Genomic DNA, 17,893 nt, shown 5'->3' on the forward strand with positions numbered 1-17,893 from the left:
TTTCACCCACTGGACTCAGTGAGAGTTTCGCTATTGACTTAATAAGAACAGGCATCAACCCTTACCATGGACTCAAGAAAAATGTTATGGGATGGAGCACTGATTGGTGAATTAGATTAACGATGGGAGCATTTGGCCCATGTTTTAAATTAATCTAAACAGAATTCCCTTCTATAAAATGAGTATATATTGCTATATTTGTAGGAGCAAAGATATGTATATGGCAAAAAAGCAAACCAAGAAGCCTAAAAACTGTGGCTCTCACTAACTTCAACAACCCTTACACTGTTTTGTCTGAGATCAGTTGTGATCCTTTCTTCCTTAAAGTGATATAATTTCTCAGATTCAGTACTTCAGTAGTAAAAACACCTCACTCCATAAATACAGCTGATAAAATTTTAGCTCCTATTCTGCAGCTATTTTCTCATCAAAGAATGATGTTTGTTGTTCCTCATCAAAGAATGTTTCTCCATTGCTGGTCTTTGATGGTCTTTGATAAAAACACAGCCTGAACAGAGCAAGCTTTTATCAGTGGAAGCTGGGTGAGCTATTTTTGTGCTATAGCTTTCATTCAAATGGCATCAACTGTGCCTTTACTGTTTTGTTTTTCATTTTAACCACAGTCCATACCAGTGAAGCAACCAGCAAAATCCCTAATGAACCTTCCTCGCCTCAGAGCTCTTTGGCGAGTGTCAGCTCCCCTGCCCTTTGGAAGATCCCATTGAGAAGTCCCGCAGCTCTAACAGTGGCAGCAGTATCTTGTACACATTGCAAAAAAAATCTTACATTTGCTAGATGATGTTAAAATGTCACCAGCTCCTTTTCAAAACTAGAACCACCATGAGTAGCACTGGCAGAAAAATTTAAGGGGAAAAAAGCCCTCTTGGGCCCTGGGCATTTGTGCATTTGATCATCATGTGCTTTGGTATGCAACACAATGAGCTTTGTGTCATCTCTGAAGGGAAGCCCTAACACAAATGTATTTTAATGCTCCAAGAATTAGGGCTCACAGGTCTTTGTAATATCCTGGGACTGACCCTGGACTTCAAAAAAGTACTTGGACTCCCTCAGAAAACTGATGGGCAGGATCCCCTGGGATGCGAACATGAAGGGGAAAGGAGTCCAGGAGAGCTGGCAGTATTTTGAAGAAACCATCCCAATGCACAGTAAGAAAAGCAAATATGGTAGACAACCAAATTGGCTTACTGGGGAAATCCTTGGTGAGCTTAAACACAAAAAGGAAGCTTACAAGAAGTGGAAACTTGGATAGATGACTAGGGAGGAGTATAAATATATTGCTCGAGAATGCAGGAAGTCGAAAGCACAATTGGAACTGCAGCTAGCAAGGGATGTGAAAGGTAACAAGAAAAGTTTCTACAGGCATATTAGCAATAAGAGGGTGATCAGAGAGGGTGTGGGGTGTGGATGAGGGAGGTAACGTAGTGACAGATGATGTGGGAAAAGCTGAAGTACTCAATGCTTTTTTTTTGCCTCTGTCTTCACAGAAAACATCAGCTCCCAGACTATTGCACTAGGCAATGCAGTATGGGAAGGAGGTGGGAAGCCCTCAGTGGAGAAAGAACCAGTTAAGAACTATTTAGAAAAGCTAGACATACACAAATCCATGGGTCTGGATTTAATGCATCCGGGGATACTGAGGGAGTTGGCAAATGGCATTGCAGAGCCTTTGACCATTATCTTTGAAAACGCATGGAGATCGGGAGAGATCGTAGATGATTGGAAGAAGGCAAATATAGTGCCTATCTTTTGAAAAGTAAAGAAGGACAATCCAGGGAAGTATAGAGCGGTCAGCTTCACCTTAGTCCCTGGAATCCATTTTGAAGCACTTGGAAGAGGGGAATGTGATCAAGAATAGTCAACATGGATTCACCAAGGGCAAGTCATGCCTGACCAATCTGATTAGCTTCTGTGATGAGGTAAGTGGCTCTTGGATATGGGGAAGTCAGTGGATGTGATATACCTTGCCCTTAGCAAAGCTTTTTATATAGTCTCCCACAATATTCTTGCCAGCAAGTTAAGGAAATATGGATTGGATAAATGGACTGTAAGGTGGATAGAAAGCTGGTTAGACTGGTGGGCCCAATGGGTAGGGATCAATGGCTCGATGTCAAGTTGGTGGTCAGTTTCAAACAGAGTGCCCCAAGGATTGGTTTTAGGGCCAGTTTTGTTCAACATATTTATTAATGACCTGGATGAGGGGATAGATTGCACTCTCAGCAAGTTTGTTTGACACTAAACTAGGGGGAGAGGTAGATATTTTGGAGGGCAGGGAGAGGGTCCAGAGTGACCTAGATAGATTAGAGGATTGGGCCAAAAGAAATCTGATGAGGTTCAACAAAGACAAGTGCAGAGTCCTGCACTTGGGATGGAAGAATCCCAGGCATTGTTACAGGCTGGGGACCGACTGGCTAGGTAGCAGTTCAGCAGAAAAAAGACCTGGGAATTACAGTGGATGAGAAGCTGGATATGAGTCAACAGTGTACCCTTGTAGTCAAGAAGGCTAATGGAATATTAGGATGCATTAGAAGGAGCAATGTCAGCAGATTTAGAGAAGTGATTATTCCCCTTTATTTGACACTGGTGAGGCCACATCTGGAGTATTGAGTGCAATTCTGAGGCCCCCACTACAGAAAGGATGTGGATGTATTGGAGAGAATCCAGAGGAGGGCAACCAAAATGATTAGGGAGCTGGCGCACATGACCTATGATGAGATGCTAAGGGATTTGGGCTTATTTAGTCTGCAGAAGAGAAGAGTGAAAGGGGGATTTGATAGCAACCTTTAACTTCCTGAAGGAAGTTTCCGAAAAGGGTGGAGCGAGGCTGTTCTCAGTGGTGACGGATGGCAGAACAAGAAGCAATGGTCTCAAGTTACAGTGGGGGAGGTCTAGGTTGGATATTAGGAAAAAATATTTCCCTAGGAGGGTGGAGAAGCACTGGAATGGGTTACCTAGGGAAGTGGTGGAATCTCCATCCCTACAGGTTTTTAAGTCTCAGCTTGACAAAGCCCTGGCTGGGATAATTTGGTTGGGATTGGTCCTGCTTTGGGCAGTGGACTGGACTTGATGACCTCCTGGATCTCTTCAGCCCTAGGATTCTATGATTCTATGGCATGGCTACAACATAGACCCATATCTGACAGCCTAAGGGTTGGAGGCCCTGTGAGCACTCTACAGGAAAAAATGTGGTCAAGGAATTGAAGTCTGTGGGTCAGGAATGTGTCAGACTGACAGAGAATTGAGGACGGACTTGTAGTGATCCAGGGTTATGAGGAATAGCTTTGAGATGTTCAGATACTTTGCTCTGGTTCAGGGCCGGCTCTAGGCACCAGCAAACTAAGCACGTGGTTGGGGTGGCACATTTCCAAGGGCAGCATTCCGGCCAGCCTTGGCTAACCAAGGCAATGGGTGGGGCGGCGGAGTCAGCCGCCTGCAGGGGGAGCACACACTCTTGCCGCCCCAGGCGGCCACCTGGAAAGAAGGGTCAGTGCCTCAGTGCTGGGCACGGAGGGAGGGGAGAGCTTCCTGTCAGCCAGGGGAAGCTTGCAGCGCAGCTGATGCGGGCCTGACTGGAGCCAGCCTGGTGCAGGATCCCAGCCCTTTCCAGGCACTGTGCAGTGGGAGTCACTGTTGTCCTGAAGCCAGCTCAGGAGCCCCACCACTCACACGAGCCCGGGCCTGGCTGCCATTGGCCCCAGGGCTCGCCGCATGTGAGGTAAGCTCGCTTCGCGGGTAGCTAGGGAGAGAGCTTCAGTGGCTGTGGCCTGCCCTTGGCCCCGCTCCATGCCCTGGGCTCGGTGGAGGTGAGACAGCATGGTCGCGCCAGCCCCTCTGATCTTTAAGTCTAGACATTGATCTGTTGAAAAAGGGTTTATTTTCGACAGATCCACGTCTAGACTGCTGGGGTTTTTTTTCGAAAAAACTCCGTGTTGAAAAAAAGCGGTGGTCATGTTTATGCTAATGAAGTGCAGGATATTTAAATCCTGCTTCGTCAGCAATTTCAACATGACTAATCTACATCTCTCTGTAGACAGAGAGGTGTAGTCTAGACATACCCATAGTGACGTGTTAGGCCTTTCCCTGAATCTGTGGTTGTCCTTGGGAAAGCAGTTGTTGTTTCTTTCCCATGCTGGATGGCAGACTATGGATGTGTCTAGACTACAGAGTTTTGTCGACAAAAGTGGACTTTTGTCGACAAAACTATACCTGCGTCTACACTACTGCTGAGTTCTGTCGACATAACGTCGACAGAACTCAGCAGTTTTGTCGACGCTGGTAAACCTCATTTTACGAGGCATAACGCCTTCTGTCGACAGAGTTCTGTCGACAGAAGGTGTTATTGCATGTAAACTGTCCTTGCGTCTACACTGCCATGTCGACAAAGCAACTTGATTTGTCGACAGAACTGAATGTAGTGTAGACGCCCTTTGTCGACAGAAGCTTTGTCGACAGGATCTGTCGACAAAACTTCTGTCGACAAAACTCTGTAGTCTAGACGTACCCTATGAGGCAGAGTATGAGGGCCTTGGCCTTATTTGTGTGTGTGAAACTCATGATAAGGGTGTTCAGTTATGGTTTCCCACCTAATGTTATGCTACTTTGGCTCCTTCCATTTGTGATACACAGGCAGGACTGTTTTTCTGTGTTATTTCTAGGGCCTGTTGACTGTTGGCTAGGCCTCATGCCCCTGCCCAGGCTGGGCAGTGTAAGCCTATGTGGAAAAGCTTAACCAGAGACCATGTTTCAGAATCTTACCTACATATTAATGGGCTATTTGCTATTTTATCCCTACATTGGGTATTTATTTTTTCAACTAAGGAACTTCTACCCCCCTTTGCAATAACTGATCAACACAAGATCTTAACACTGGTTTTTCAGCTGCCACATGCCACCGACAGCATGCATTGGTCAAAACAAAAATCATAACAAGCCTTTCACTTTACTGCCAGGCATGCCTTTCACAATGCTTCTGGACACCCAGCTCACATTTCTATCAATTATTTACATACAAGTAAATTCTCTAACATGTCATGTTTCAAGAATGAAATTCTTTGTTTTTTTAACTAATTGATCAATAACTAGCATTGAATTATACCAAGGCTACCTTTTAAAGTGAAGTGTATTATCAACAGTATCTCTCTCAGTCTACAGTGTAGGTGGATTTCTGTAAATCCACTCTTTGGATCCACAGACCTGGCAGCATTAAAAATTATGGATATAATGACCCTGACTGCTGAAGTTTGCTTGTTTATGGCTGAAATAGCTAAAAGATGTGTAATTAACAAGATAACAGAAAGCTCCCAGTTATCTATCTATGTATCTGAAGAGGCTTACATGCATTGTTCACTCTAGCAAGTACTAGGAATGCAGTGCAGTGGTGAAGTGTGCTATGATACACTACTTTGATGTAAAATTATGGATTACTGTGCTAAATCCTAGCACTTCAATTCAAACTGCCCCCTCAGCTCCCCCCCACCCACCTTAGGGCAACTAACATTTTGCCAATATAAGTGCTAGCATAGATATGGCCATAGTGTGTATGTATCACCCTAGTTTTCTGAGTCAGAGGGGCTCATTAAAACATACTTAACAGTGGCCATACTGGTTCAGAGCAAAGATCCATCTAGCCTAGTACTTTGCTTTCTGACAATGGCCAATGCCAGGTGCCCCAGAGGGAATCAACAGAACAGGTGATTATCAAGTGATCCTCTGCTGTCACTCATTTCCAGCCCTGACAAACAGAGGCTAGGTATGCAGTCCTTCCCAACCTGGCTAATAGCTTTTCATGAACCTAATCTCCATGAGCATATCCATTTTTTTCTGATCCCTATTATAGTCTTAGCCCTCACAACATCCCCTGGCAAAGTCTTTCAAAGACGGTCTCTGTGTTGTGTGAAGAAATACTTTCTTTTGTTTCCTGCTTCCTATTCATTTCATTTGGTTATGGCCTCTGGTTCTTGTGTTATGAAAAGGAGTAAATAGCACTTCTTTATTTACTTTCTCCCCACTAGTCATGATTTTATACACTTCTATCATATCCGAACCTAGTTGTCTCTTTTCCAAGCTGAAAAGTCCCAGGTGTATTAATTTCTCCTCATACAGAAGCTGTTACTTGCCCCTAATCATTTTTGTTGCCCTTTTCAGTACCTTTTCCTTTTCCATCTTTTGTAAGATGTGGCAATCACATCTGCACACGGTATTCGAGATGTGGGCATACCATGTATTTATGAAGCGGCAGTGTGGAATCATAGAAGATTAGGGTTGGAAGAGACATCAGAAGGTCATCTATCTAGTCCAACCCTATGTTCCAAACAGGACTAACTCCAACTAAATCATCCCAGCCAGGGCTTTCTCAAGCCAACCTTTTACCCTTATAGTGAAATAATTTTTTCCTCATATCCAACCTAGATCTCTCCACCCACCCCCTGCAACTTGAGACCATTGCTTCTTGTTCTGTCATCTGCCACCACTGAGAATAGCCTGGCTCCGTCCTCTTTAGAACTTCCCTTCAGGTAGTTGAAAGTTGCTATCAAATCCTCCCTCATTTTTCTCTTCCACAAACTAAATAAACCCTGTTTTCTCATCCTCTTTTCATAAGTCATGTTCCCTAGCCCCCTCATCATTTTTGTTGCCCTCAGCTGGATTCTCCCCATTTTGTCCACATACTTTCTGTTGTGGGGCCCAAAACTGGATGCAATACTCCAGATGTGGCTTCACCAGTGCCGAATAGGGGGCAATAATCACTTCCCTACATCTGCTGGCAATACTCCTACTAATGCAGCCCAATATGCTGTTAGCCTTCTTGGTAACAAGGGCAAACTACTGACTCATATACTGCTTCTTGTCCACTGCAATCCCCGGGTCCTTTTCTCCAGAATTGCTGCTTAACCAGTCAGTCCCATTCTAAGTGCAGGACTCTGCATTTCTGCTTGTTGAACCTTCTCAGATTTTTGTTTTTGTTTTGACCAATTCTCCACTTTGTCAAAATCACTAAGCTGAAGGGTAGCAACAGGCATTTTCACCATGCAATACGCTACCCTCTGGTGTAACTACCTCTCCTCACAGCTTAGTGTCATCCACGAACTTGCTGAGGGTGCAAACCAACATCTTCATTATTGAAGATGTTGAAGAAAACCAGTCCAACGACTTACCCATAGGGCTCTCTGCTTAATATCAAAATTATATTTTCTGTCTTATCTATCCCTTTCGAATTCCTAACATTCTGTTTACTTTTTTGACTGCTGTTGTACTCTGAGTGGACATTTAAGAGAACTATCTACAATGACTCCAAGATCTCGTTCTTGAATGGTATCAGCTAATTTAGGCCCCACCATTCTATATGTATGGATGGGATTATGTTTTCCAATATGCATTATTTTGCATTTATCAATATTGAATTTCATCTGCAGTTTGTTGCCCAAGTTTGTGAGGTTCCTTTTGTGCAAAAAGTGACCTTCACTGGGGCTCAAAGTGCTGTCATGACTGTTTCATAGTATCTATGGAGAGTTATATCTACCCTTCTGTCAGTGAAACAGTTGGGTAGAAAGACCCCTTAAGTGGGTAGGATGATGTCCTTGATAAGGGTTGACACAACTGCACTTATTTTAAGGAAAGCAACTAAAAATGCCTTTAATGACCACTGTAGAATTTTTAAAAATAAAATGGTGGGGAAGAGAAAAATTGGGTAGGATGCTTTGGCTTTGCTATGTTTAGCATTCAGCTTTCATGGCCTTAAGCAACGTGGCTAGGATAGGAGTGTGAGGGTCAGTTTTTACCTTCTCATCATCGTCTCCTTAGTAAATGCTCAGAGGCAAGACCCAAAAACTGCAACAAAACAGACTTAATCAGAAAACTTGCAAAATTGTGCAAGGAGCAGCAGTTCCTGGAAAACTTCAAGGATTTATTTGCTTTATGTCTGTGTTTGTGACCATTAGTTTGCTTAGAGGGAGGACTAGCAAGAGAGAGGGACAAGGATTTGGAGTCATAGGAGGCATAAGCTTTCATCTCTGGACTATGTTTTTCCACTGGGGGGATTCTGAGATGGTAGCTGAAAATGCAAAGCTTTTATTTTTGTTTATAAAGTCTCATCTTTTGTCTTCAGAAAAAACATTTTTGCATGAACTCTATCCAGGGCCACCTGTAGGATTTATGGGGCTCTACGCAGCCCTATTAAACTGGTGCCCATCCCTATGCCCAGTGGCATCCTGAGGGGGACGGGATGAGAGGACATTTTTTTTTTTAGAGATGTGATTTTATCAGCGGCGGATTTAGGTCAGGGCGAACGGGGCGGCTGCCCTGGGCCCCGCGTATGCGTTGTGTCAAAGGAGGGGCCCCGCGAAATTTCGCTGCCCGGGGCCCCGCGGCGCTGCCCTGGGCTCCGCGGCACTCTCATCCGCCCCTGGATTTTATAATCTTTAGCAGCACACTAATGAAATCTTTTTAAAACAAACTTTTTAAAGCAGGCTTTTTCACTTTTAAGTTAACTAGAATCTCTCCCAAGAAAGCAGAGCTACAGAATGGGGATTGGCAGAGGCAGGTGAGGTGATATTGAGACCCAGCGGTGCCTCTAGTTATCAGGTGCCCTACGCAACTCCTATTCTGTATATGGGTAAGAATGGCCCTGACCGTATCTTTTTTGGTAGGATATGACTCATAGAGCTCTCCTTATCCAATGGTGTTGAAGAGAAACAGCATGGCTGCTGCAATTGCTCTGCATTATTAATTATGAAAGCCTTTTCGGGTCTCCTTTGGTTCCTTTAGGATTGATTTCTTGCCTGTAGGACTTACATATGACCTACAGTACAATAAGTTCTACAACTTATTCTAATTAAATATATCACGAGTATTCCTTTACTTGCTCACAAGAAACATGTCGTCCTTCTTGATCACTCTACTTCAGCAAAAGTGTTTCTTTTGAGGTATTTTGTAAAACCAAAAAATACACATTTTGTATTCAGAAATATAGCAAATTGAATTAGGCCATAATGAATTGAATGGGAGACATTTTTGCTGCATTTCTTGCTTATGTAGCAATAATGACTTTCTGATATGTGCTTTTGTTCCTGATGAGAAAAGCTGGCAATCTGTTTTGTTTTTCTTTGAATATCATTGTATATTCTAAATCGCCTTTTCATGGGTCCTTTTAAATGATCACTGCTGTTTTAACTCACTTTTCTGACCATCCTTGCAAGCAATACCTAAGATTATTATAACATAACGGGACTAGAGGGGAAAGGATTTTTCTCTGTCTTTTTCTTCCTGTTTGTGTTGTGCTTTTGACTGCACTCTGTGCAGAGTTCCATTCATTGTTTCCTTAGGTAGCCATTCAATTAATCCATCTCTCTTACCGTTTGTGTATCTTTCACACAGCAAGAGAAGAGAAGAGTGATTTAGAAAGTAGTAAAACTTGAATGTAAACCCAAGAATATTGGCAGGAGGGCTCAGGGGAGGCTCTTGTTTTTGAAATTGCTTGTAATTGTCATGAAGACTTTGTATATGTGAATGCCTGCTGGGGTTCCCTAAACCGTGAATTACTGGGTTACCTCTCTTAGTTTCAGCAAGTGAGAGCTTTGTTACTGCTATGCTATATCAGAGCTCCCTGACACCACAGCTTGTCAGCCTCTGCCAGCATAATCCTCAGAACTCTGCAAGTCTAAACCAGGTTGCAATCATGAAACCGCAATTCCTGAGTTACTCAGAGAAGTTTTTATGAAAGGAACAGCTGCTGCTTACTGTAATACTCTCAGAAACTTACCAAGTTCATTGTTCCTTTAAGGAGATAGTACATAGCAGCTTATTTTAACTGGAGTTAATAAATGTTTCGATCAAAGCACTGAGATAGTTTGTAATAAGTTTCCTTAGTAAAAGGACACAGGTAGAAGTAATATAAAATGTATAAGGAATAAAGATAGACATAGTTGCAAACAAAAGCAAAAATCTAAATCTTCTTTAGAAGTAGATAAAAAAATCTCCTTCTAAAACTTGAATCTAACTTAACTCAAAGACGCGTGGCCCAGTCTTTCTTCTGGTATGAAGCAATCAGGTTTTTAGCCAGAACTCTTCACACAGCTCAAAATGTTCTCTCCCTTGGTCTCCTGAGGTGATGGAGATGGAGTTTGTTCCTTCTCTATTTATAATCCACTAAACCTTTGAAATGTGCTCTCCTGAAATGTATCCCTAGAGAAGATTCCTGTCTCCTGGATGTTAGATACCATGCTCTCTGGTGTACCCTCTACTGCTAGTTCCTCCCCTGCTAGTAATTTTTACTATGAAAATGATCTCTTCCTACAGCCTCTGACACAAATGAATTAATTTCCCATTGAATTTGGCTACAAACGTTTGAGGCATTGGCCTCTTTCCTTTTGTCTGGGAAAAAAAACTATTCATACCCGATTTAAACATATTTTAGCCACATTTCCAGAACATCTCTAAAGTTCTTTGGGGGCTAAATATATGTACATACATCACTGGAAAACTAATAGCTCATTAATATTCCTTGTAATGTTACATGCCATCTTTTGGGTAAAGATCATGACAACAGTGTATCTTCTGGGATGTTCTTCAGACACAGTATACTTAGCCAGCATTGCCAAGAGATCAGAGTATTTGATAGTGAGTGGTGTCTTTGTTGTCTCTAGTTCTTTTCTATGCATCTTATTTGTAGCTGAGCTATTTTCCTTGGGGTAATCTAATGGAAGCATCTATTGAATTACCTGTGGGTAGGAGTTTCAGGGGGTAGCTGAGTTAGTCTGTTACAGAAAACAACAACAACAAATGGTCTGGTAGCACTTTATAGACTAACAAAACATGTAGATGGTATCATGAGCTTTTGTGGGCACAGCCCACTTCTTCAGATGACGGGAGGAGAAGAAGAAGTGGGCTGTGCCCATGAAAGCTCATGATACCATCTACATGTTTTGTTAGTCTATAAAGTGCTACCAGACCATTTGTTGTTGTTTTTTTTACCTGGGGTAGTTTGACTATTGAAAGCCAATAATTCAGTAAGGAATCCTATCTGTTCTGTACAGTGTTCCCTCCCCTTCATTGTGGTGATGCTCTATGCAGACAGGCCTATCAATGCAGGAAGATGGGGGCACAGGGAGCAACTGCCCCCGGGGGCGGGTGATTCTAAAGGTTCTCCTCCTAGCCACTGCCCTTTAAATCACCGCTGGAGTGTCCCACCACACTCTCTGGTGGGCTCTAAGGGCAGGGGGAGCAGTGTGGAATGCTCCAATTGGTGCTGAGAGCTGTCTGCCCCAGTTCCAGCCTTTCTGGGAGCATGGAGCTGCCCCCCCTTTCCCCAGGGGCTCAGTGGCAGAACTGGGTTCCCCTGTATGCTGATCAAGCATCAATTATACACTAGCTCAGAGTGGGGGACAGAGTGGGTCTGATTCCCCACCACTGACAGTGGGGAAAGGTGAGTGTAAAATGCACACATATTCTGTGCAAGTTTAAATGACTACACAAGCTACAGAGCAATGGACCATCAAGGCCAATATGTGAAGAAAAAAAATTGAGTGAGATACCTGACTAAAGATAATAATGTTTCTTTAGGGATTTCCCGTCACTTTTTGCTAAATTTCAGTGTTAAATCAGCCATCACTTAAAGAGAGAAAAGATAACAGGTCTATAAGGTGGAGGGGCTTTCCAGAGCTTCAGGTTTTCCTTTGTAAGCATGTTCTGACACTTGCGTTAAGGCTTGTTTACCTTCAAAGGAGTGTGAGGGGTTAAGGACCGTGACTAGCTGTGGAATTTGTTATACAGCTCCCAGTGCAACAGCGTTCTAATGCTTGTCTGGGGGCCCTTAGGTGGTTCTGCATTAGACCTAATTAGTACTAATACAGACTCTCTCCGATTTACAAACTGGTTACGGACCGAGCAATTGGTCGTAACTCGGTTCGTTCGTAAGTCAGACCCCATTGAGTTACATGCGACTGCACTGTTCATAAGCGCGGATTGTGTTCGTAAATCGGGGTTCGCCATTTACGACAGCTTTGGTCATAACTGCGAGCTGTTGTAAGTCTACCATTCACCACTCGGGACCGGCTGTAATCCAAACAAGGTCCGATGCTATAACCCCTAGTTCATGGCAGGTGCTGTCCTGACTGGCATAAGCCATCTAGAGTCACTGGACTGCAACGAGACTAGGGGTTGCACCATGGGTTCCCTGAACTGCAGTATCTTTAGGGGCATGTCTGTGCAGCCCCTGGCACCCCAACAGCGCTATGGAAGTCATAACAAAAGGAGCAGCCACTCAGAACCACTTCTAGTCTCTAGGGTGCTACAGGACTACTCGTTTTTAAACACCCCTCTCCCCCCCCCCCCCCCCCCCACACACACACACGGGATTGCCAAGAGTCTGCAGCAGGCAGCGGCCAGGCAAACAGCCCTTTCACACGGTCTGCCCTGCTGTTGCCTCTATTGAAATACTAACTTCGGGTCATGACAAGAGCCTGTCTCTGTGCGTGGATCCCCCCCAATCCCGGGGGGAAAAGTGTGTGTGTGTGTGGGGGGGGGAACGTTTTAAAAAAGATTTCCCTTTCCCGCACAGCCCATCCGCTGGCTGCTTTTGGCCCAATCCCGTCCGGAAGGAGTCTGTCTGCGCGCGTTCGCCGAGACTGGCCGCTCCCACGCCTTCAATTATCGATCTCGCGCGCCTCCCTGCCTCTCTCCCCGCCCTTACCTCCCTCTGCCTCTCCCGCTCCAGCACTGCAGCAGAGGGAGGACTGCAACGTGCAGCCCACACAGCCCCTGGGCCGCCCCTCCTCTGGCTCGGTCACGCCTGGCGACTTCTCCAGGAGGCTTCTCCGCCGCCAGCAGCAGCTGCGTCGAGCCGAGCGCTGGAGACAGGCGCAAGTGTCACCCGCCGCACAGGGGAGGCTGCTTGGCGCGGCTCTCGGAGGGGCTCGGTGTCCCCGCGGGTAAGTGGCGCGCGGCTCCTCCTGCCTCCGCGGCAACTTTCCCTATTTGCGAGTGTGGCGGGGAAGGGCTGCAACTTTCCCCCGCGCCCTGGGGATGAGTCCCGAGAGCAGGCGGCAGCTTCCCGGGGCGAGCTGCCTCTGGCTGCGGGCGAGTGAGACGGAGCTTGGGCGGCAGCTGAGCCGCGGGCTACAGGGCGCTTCTGGGTACGGACGCCAGGTTGGCAACTCCAGTGTCTTTGAAACTGACTCGCCTGCTGGCTCGTTTGGTAACTTTCGCGTGGCGATGGGGCGGGGGTGGGGATCCAGGGTAGGGAGGCAGCGGGAACGCTGCAGAGGTGCTGGTGGGGCTCAGATGCACGAAGGGATGCGAAGGACATGGAGGCTTTCAGGTGCGCGGCGGGGGAGAGCATGTTGCGCCCCCCTCCCACCGCCCTCCAGTGCGCCAGATAAACGATACAACCATCCGATTGTGCTTTTCATGGGTGCTGGGACTCCGTGTGTGTGTGCTGCAGTACCCCCTGTCTTGGAAGGGTTTCCATTATATACCGGGTTTACAATTTGGTTCAGTGACTTCCAGCACCCCCACTATAAAAATTGCTCCAGCACCCCTGGTGCCAATGAAAATTCTCCTACATTTCCGCCTTCCTAGGCTGCAAGGATCGGGGCTCAGACTGGCTAGGAATATGTTGTGTAGTAGCCCCCTCGGCCCCCCAAAGAATCCTGCCTCTTTTGCTGCTTCGTCGCCAGGAGTTTCCTGGAGCGTGAAAAGTTGTTAAGCTCCAGTTGCTTTGGGGACAGATCCTGACAAGTCCCTTAATTAAGTCGTAGTGGAGAGAAAGGGGGAGGAGGATGCGCCAGGGCACAACTCCCAATAAGAGTTTCTAACCTGGGGGCTGAGGACCGATCCCCGCGGGGTTTGGTTTGCGGGGCTGCAGCACTGGAGGGGGTGGGTGTCAGGAGCAGGGGTCGGGGGGGGGGGGGGAGAGGGAACGTGCTGAGCAGCCTGTGGCGCGGGGGGACTCCCCAGGGCTTTGCAGGGGGAGTTAGGCGGGCGGATTTCCCGTGCATTTACCTCCCCAGAGTGCGGGACTGGGGTAGAAAGCTGGAGGGCTGAGTCATGCCGGCTGGGGCGGCCACGTAACATCTGTGCGCAAAGTGGGGCGGGGGAGCTTGGGGAAGGATGCAGATGAGATGGGGTGGGGGAAGGGGTGACGGGAGGTCGCCTCAGCAAGAGAAGCCGCATCCAGCGCTTGTCCCGCAGGGAGCGATGATGAGCGTGTGCGTAAAGGAGCGGGGGATAGCACAACACTGGGAACCCGACACAGACAACTAGATGGGGGCTGCTGGCAGCCCGCATAGCCTGGCTTAGACTGCGCTGCACTGCAGTGCAGGGAGCTAACAGCAACTGCTCCTGTGTTTTTGGGGTGCCCCGCTGTTCACCATCCAAAGGAATTTGCTCCATAGGATGATTACACTGAGGTTCGGGAAATGATCGGTTCCTACTAAGGGGTAAAAGCAACTCTGCTTAATTCACAATTGTGGACGCGGGATTTTGGGACCCGATAAGCTCGCACAAAACAGGAAATAAAGTTGTAGGCATAGAATCAGTCCCCCAAAGAAGAGGTCTGTGGAATCTCTGTAATTTTCCTGGATTGAGCTGGAAAAAGCAAACATGCATTATTTAAGAGCTGTCATGAATTTTCTTTGCTTGGAAGTATGTTCTTAATGGGAACTTCAGTAAAATATTCATTGTTCTTTTTGTAGTTAAGCATTTATTTCCCATTTCCATCACAAACAGAACACTATCAGACACCATCAGACACACACTTCAACACTCTACTCCCTGCTCTTCATTGAATTTTAACATTTATTGAATCTTGCTTGTGGCTTTTTTATCTGTATCATACTACCATATGAAGACAGGCAGACTTCCTCTTTATAAATTCCGTGAAAGCACAGAACCCTATTCAAGTACAAACATATTTTATTTCAAGTGGATTTTTGTATAGATTTCTAGGAAAGAAAGAGACAAAGAGACCGTTTTCCAATCACAACTTTATTAACAGAGAGAGTGCCTACAAGTATTTTTAAAAGATACCTGTACAAGAAAAATGGAGAAAAAACATTAATATCTTTATTTTGGAAATGTTTTTGGTATTAAAAGATGACCCTGAATACCAGTAACAGCAAACAAGGCATTGACATTCTTGAACATCATGTACCATTGGCTTCTGAAAAAATAAAAGATTATTACAAATGAGGCCAGAACAATGTTTTTAGAAATCTAATTCATTTTTGACACAGTAATATTAAAATTGTTTTTCCTCAGTTCTCAGCAACATGGAATAAATGTGAAACATAGTAAAATCATCCATAAAGCTTGTAGTTTTACTCTTAAAATGTGTTTTTATTGCAGATGCAATAAATGATGTCATGAATGCCATATGTGTGACCAAGACCATTATAAATGTATGTCAAATCTAAATACTGCATCAAAGGGGTGGCTGTGTCAGTCTGTCATTTAAAAAATGAGTAGTCCTGTGGCACTTCACAGATTAACAAAAATATATGCTATCATGAGCTTTTGTGGGTAAAATCCATGTCATCAGATGACTCCAGCTCATCATCTGATGAAGTAGGTTTTCCCCACAAAAGCTCATGATGCTATATATTTTTGTTGGTCTCTAAGGTGCCACAGGACTACTCGTTGTTTCTAAATGCTGTGAGATAGACTTTCTAGATCCAGAAACTATTATAAAGTAGTGTCTGATTTTTAAATAAGTTAAAAGACAATACTTTCCAAAGCATGATAAGTAAGCATTTATTATCAGGGGCCCAAAGCTCCCATTGAAGTCACTGGGAGTTTTACCATTGATGTTAGTGAGAACAGAATGGGCCTAATATGGTACATGTTTTTTTTTTTTAATCCATTTTGCAAAATCAATGCTGAATTAGTGAAGATACAAAATTTTAAATACTGTGACCTTTTTATTCAGTAGCCTAATCACTTGGGCTATATGTTGCTGGGAATTTTTCTGACCACGTCATATATGTTAATGCTTGTTTAAACAAAAGCTCATCAATTAGATTAAATATGTTTTCAAACCTATGATAGTGAACCTGCTACTGCCACCGCCACCATCGTATTGTATAGTGCACAGTGTTTTCATCTCTTTAAACAGAGCAGGAATAATTTTTTAAATGTTGCAAGGGTTTGAATTTGGGACTTGATTTCTTTAAGTGTTTATCTGTAATCAGTTAAAAAAGAAATTTCTGTTTCATTAGTGTGCCTGAAATGCTGTGGGTAATAGTGCTAAGAAAACATTAAATCAGATTTTTAAATTTCTGTTTTTAGATTAGAAAACATCTTCAGTTACTGAAGAAAATCACTCCTGCTTTAAAATTGTAAGTTGAGATATTAACAGTATTTTTACTTGATGAAATATTTATTTGCTATAAAGCTATAAAAAGATTTAGTAATCTTAATTGAGTGTATCAGTATTTGGGTCTTTTACATGAGTTATGCAAATTAAAAATATCTGTTTTTGTGGAAAGGCATACCCTGCCAGACTTTATTATGCAATTATTGTTCTGTATAAAATCTGACTGTTTTGAAAATGATACATCTGTTCATTAAATAAAATCATGACAGGTAAGATGAGTTATTTAATGGAGGACAACAGCAACAATCATAAAAGGTAAGTGAAGCAAAGTATTTTTATCTTTCTCCAAATCAAGTTTGAATTACCCCCCCAGGAGGCAAATAAATATTTACATAAGGCAGGTGTAATAATAAAATTGCTGAAGACTCCTTCCACTGTACATCATGATATCAGTCTTGCTTGCTCTTAAGACTGAAAGTCTGACTGCATTTCTGCCAGCCAGCAGTGAGCATTAAGGTTTTAAAACAAAGCAACAAAAGCCAGAAAATGAAAAACTAAAATGACCATTCCATCCCTTAACGCGTCTAATCTGAGCTAGGAAATTATGATGATTAAAAATACCTAACTGCTCTAGTACACGTGGCATGTAATGGTACACAGACCAGAGATCCCTGCAAAATATATGCACAGTGGGAGAAGTTAAGGAATTATATCAGTTTGTGCTATAAATTAAAGTAAACCAGCATTTCTGCTCCTCCTCTATAGAAGCAGCCTTGTAATGATCAAGTCTCTCCAGGTCTGAGTGCGTGTGCTAGGCTGGAAATGCGGTCTGCTCCCCACAATTCTACCTTTAGGTTTCTGATTGGAAATCTGTATAGTAATTAGTGCTGTTGATATCAGTATGGGCTACTTCCTTAGGCTTTTGTTCCTGTAGGTTCTCAGCCCAATGTAACAAATCTATTTCTGGGGAAGGGATACCTAGGGAGCACCACAGAAAGAGCTAGCTATGCAAATCCTAGGCTCCCTTGGATCTGGAAATGACATTTTCTATAGATTGTCAGACTCTGGGTCTCTGAGAGGCACCTTCTCCTCTGTGATACCCAAGTGCAATCCTTTCATTTTGCTAGAAGATAGTATGTCACTAAAGTAACTGGGCATGGCACTGTGGAAGAAACTTTCCTCAGGCTATGGAGAGACAGTGATGCTGCTCTGCCACCACTGCTGCAGGCGTCCCGCTGAAGTGGTCCTCATGGTTGCTGTGTGTCCACTCTTGAGGTGGGGAAATGACAAGTGGTTCTCTGGACCTGCCAGTCTAGTGACTTTATCATTGCTACACCCACAGCCTACAGCATGCAGGGAGCTAGTGAGCCACCATGGAGCTCATATCTATAGTGCTAGGGTTGCCAACTTTCTAATCAAAACACACCCAAACACACTTTTCTCCCTATCTCATCCTTGCCTCTTCTCTGAGACCCCACCCCACTCGCTCCTTTCCCCCCCTCCCTCAGTTGCTCATTTTCCCCCACTCTTAGTCTCTTTGACTTGGCTAGGACAGAGGGTTGGGTTGCAGAA

At 44.4% G+C, this 17,893-nt stretch overlaps 1 protein-coding gene across 2 annotated transcripts in view; it reads left to right on the forward strand.

Moving 5' to 3' along the window:
- Nucleotides 1-1,511: 1,511 nt before the first annotated feature.
- SV2C (synaptic vesicle glycoprotein 2C) overlaps nt 1,512-17,893 on the forward strand; it is a 199,491-nt gene continuing 183,109 nt past the window's right edge. The window contains exons 1-4 of one of the 2 annotated variants that reach the window (XM_025185249.3): nt 1,512-1,937; nt 12,725-12,938; nt 15,355-15,407; nt 16,294-16,343. The gene's annotated coding sequence lies outside the window, so the exon portion shown is untranslated. The remainder of the gene's footprint in view (nt 1,938-12,724; nt 12,939-15,354; nt 15,408-16,293; nt 16,344-17,893) is intronic. The other variant, XM_006124253.5, reaches the window with a different exon arrangement.

The sequence above is a fragment of the Pelodiscus sinensis genome, chromosome 6, assembly GCF_052426305.1.
Source record: "Pelodiscus sinensis isolate ZL-2025 chromosome 6, ASM5242630v1, whole genome shotgun sequence".
NCBI lineage: Eukaryota > Metazoa > Chordata > Testudines > Trionychidae > Pelodiscus > Pelodiscus sinensis.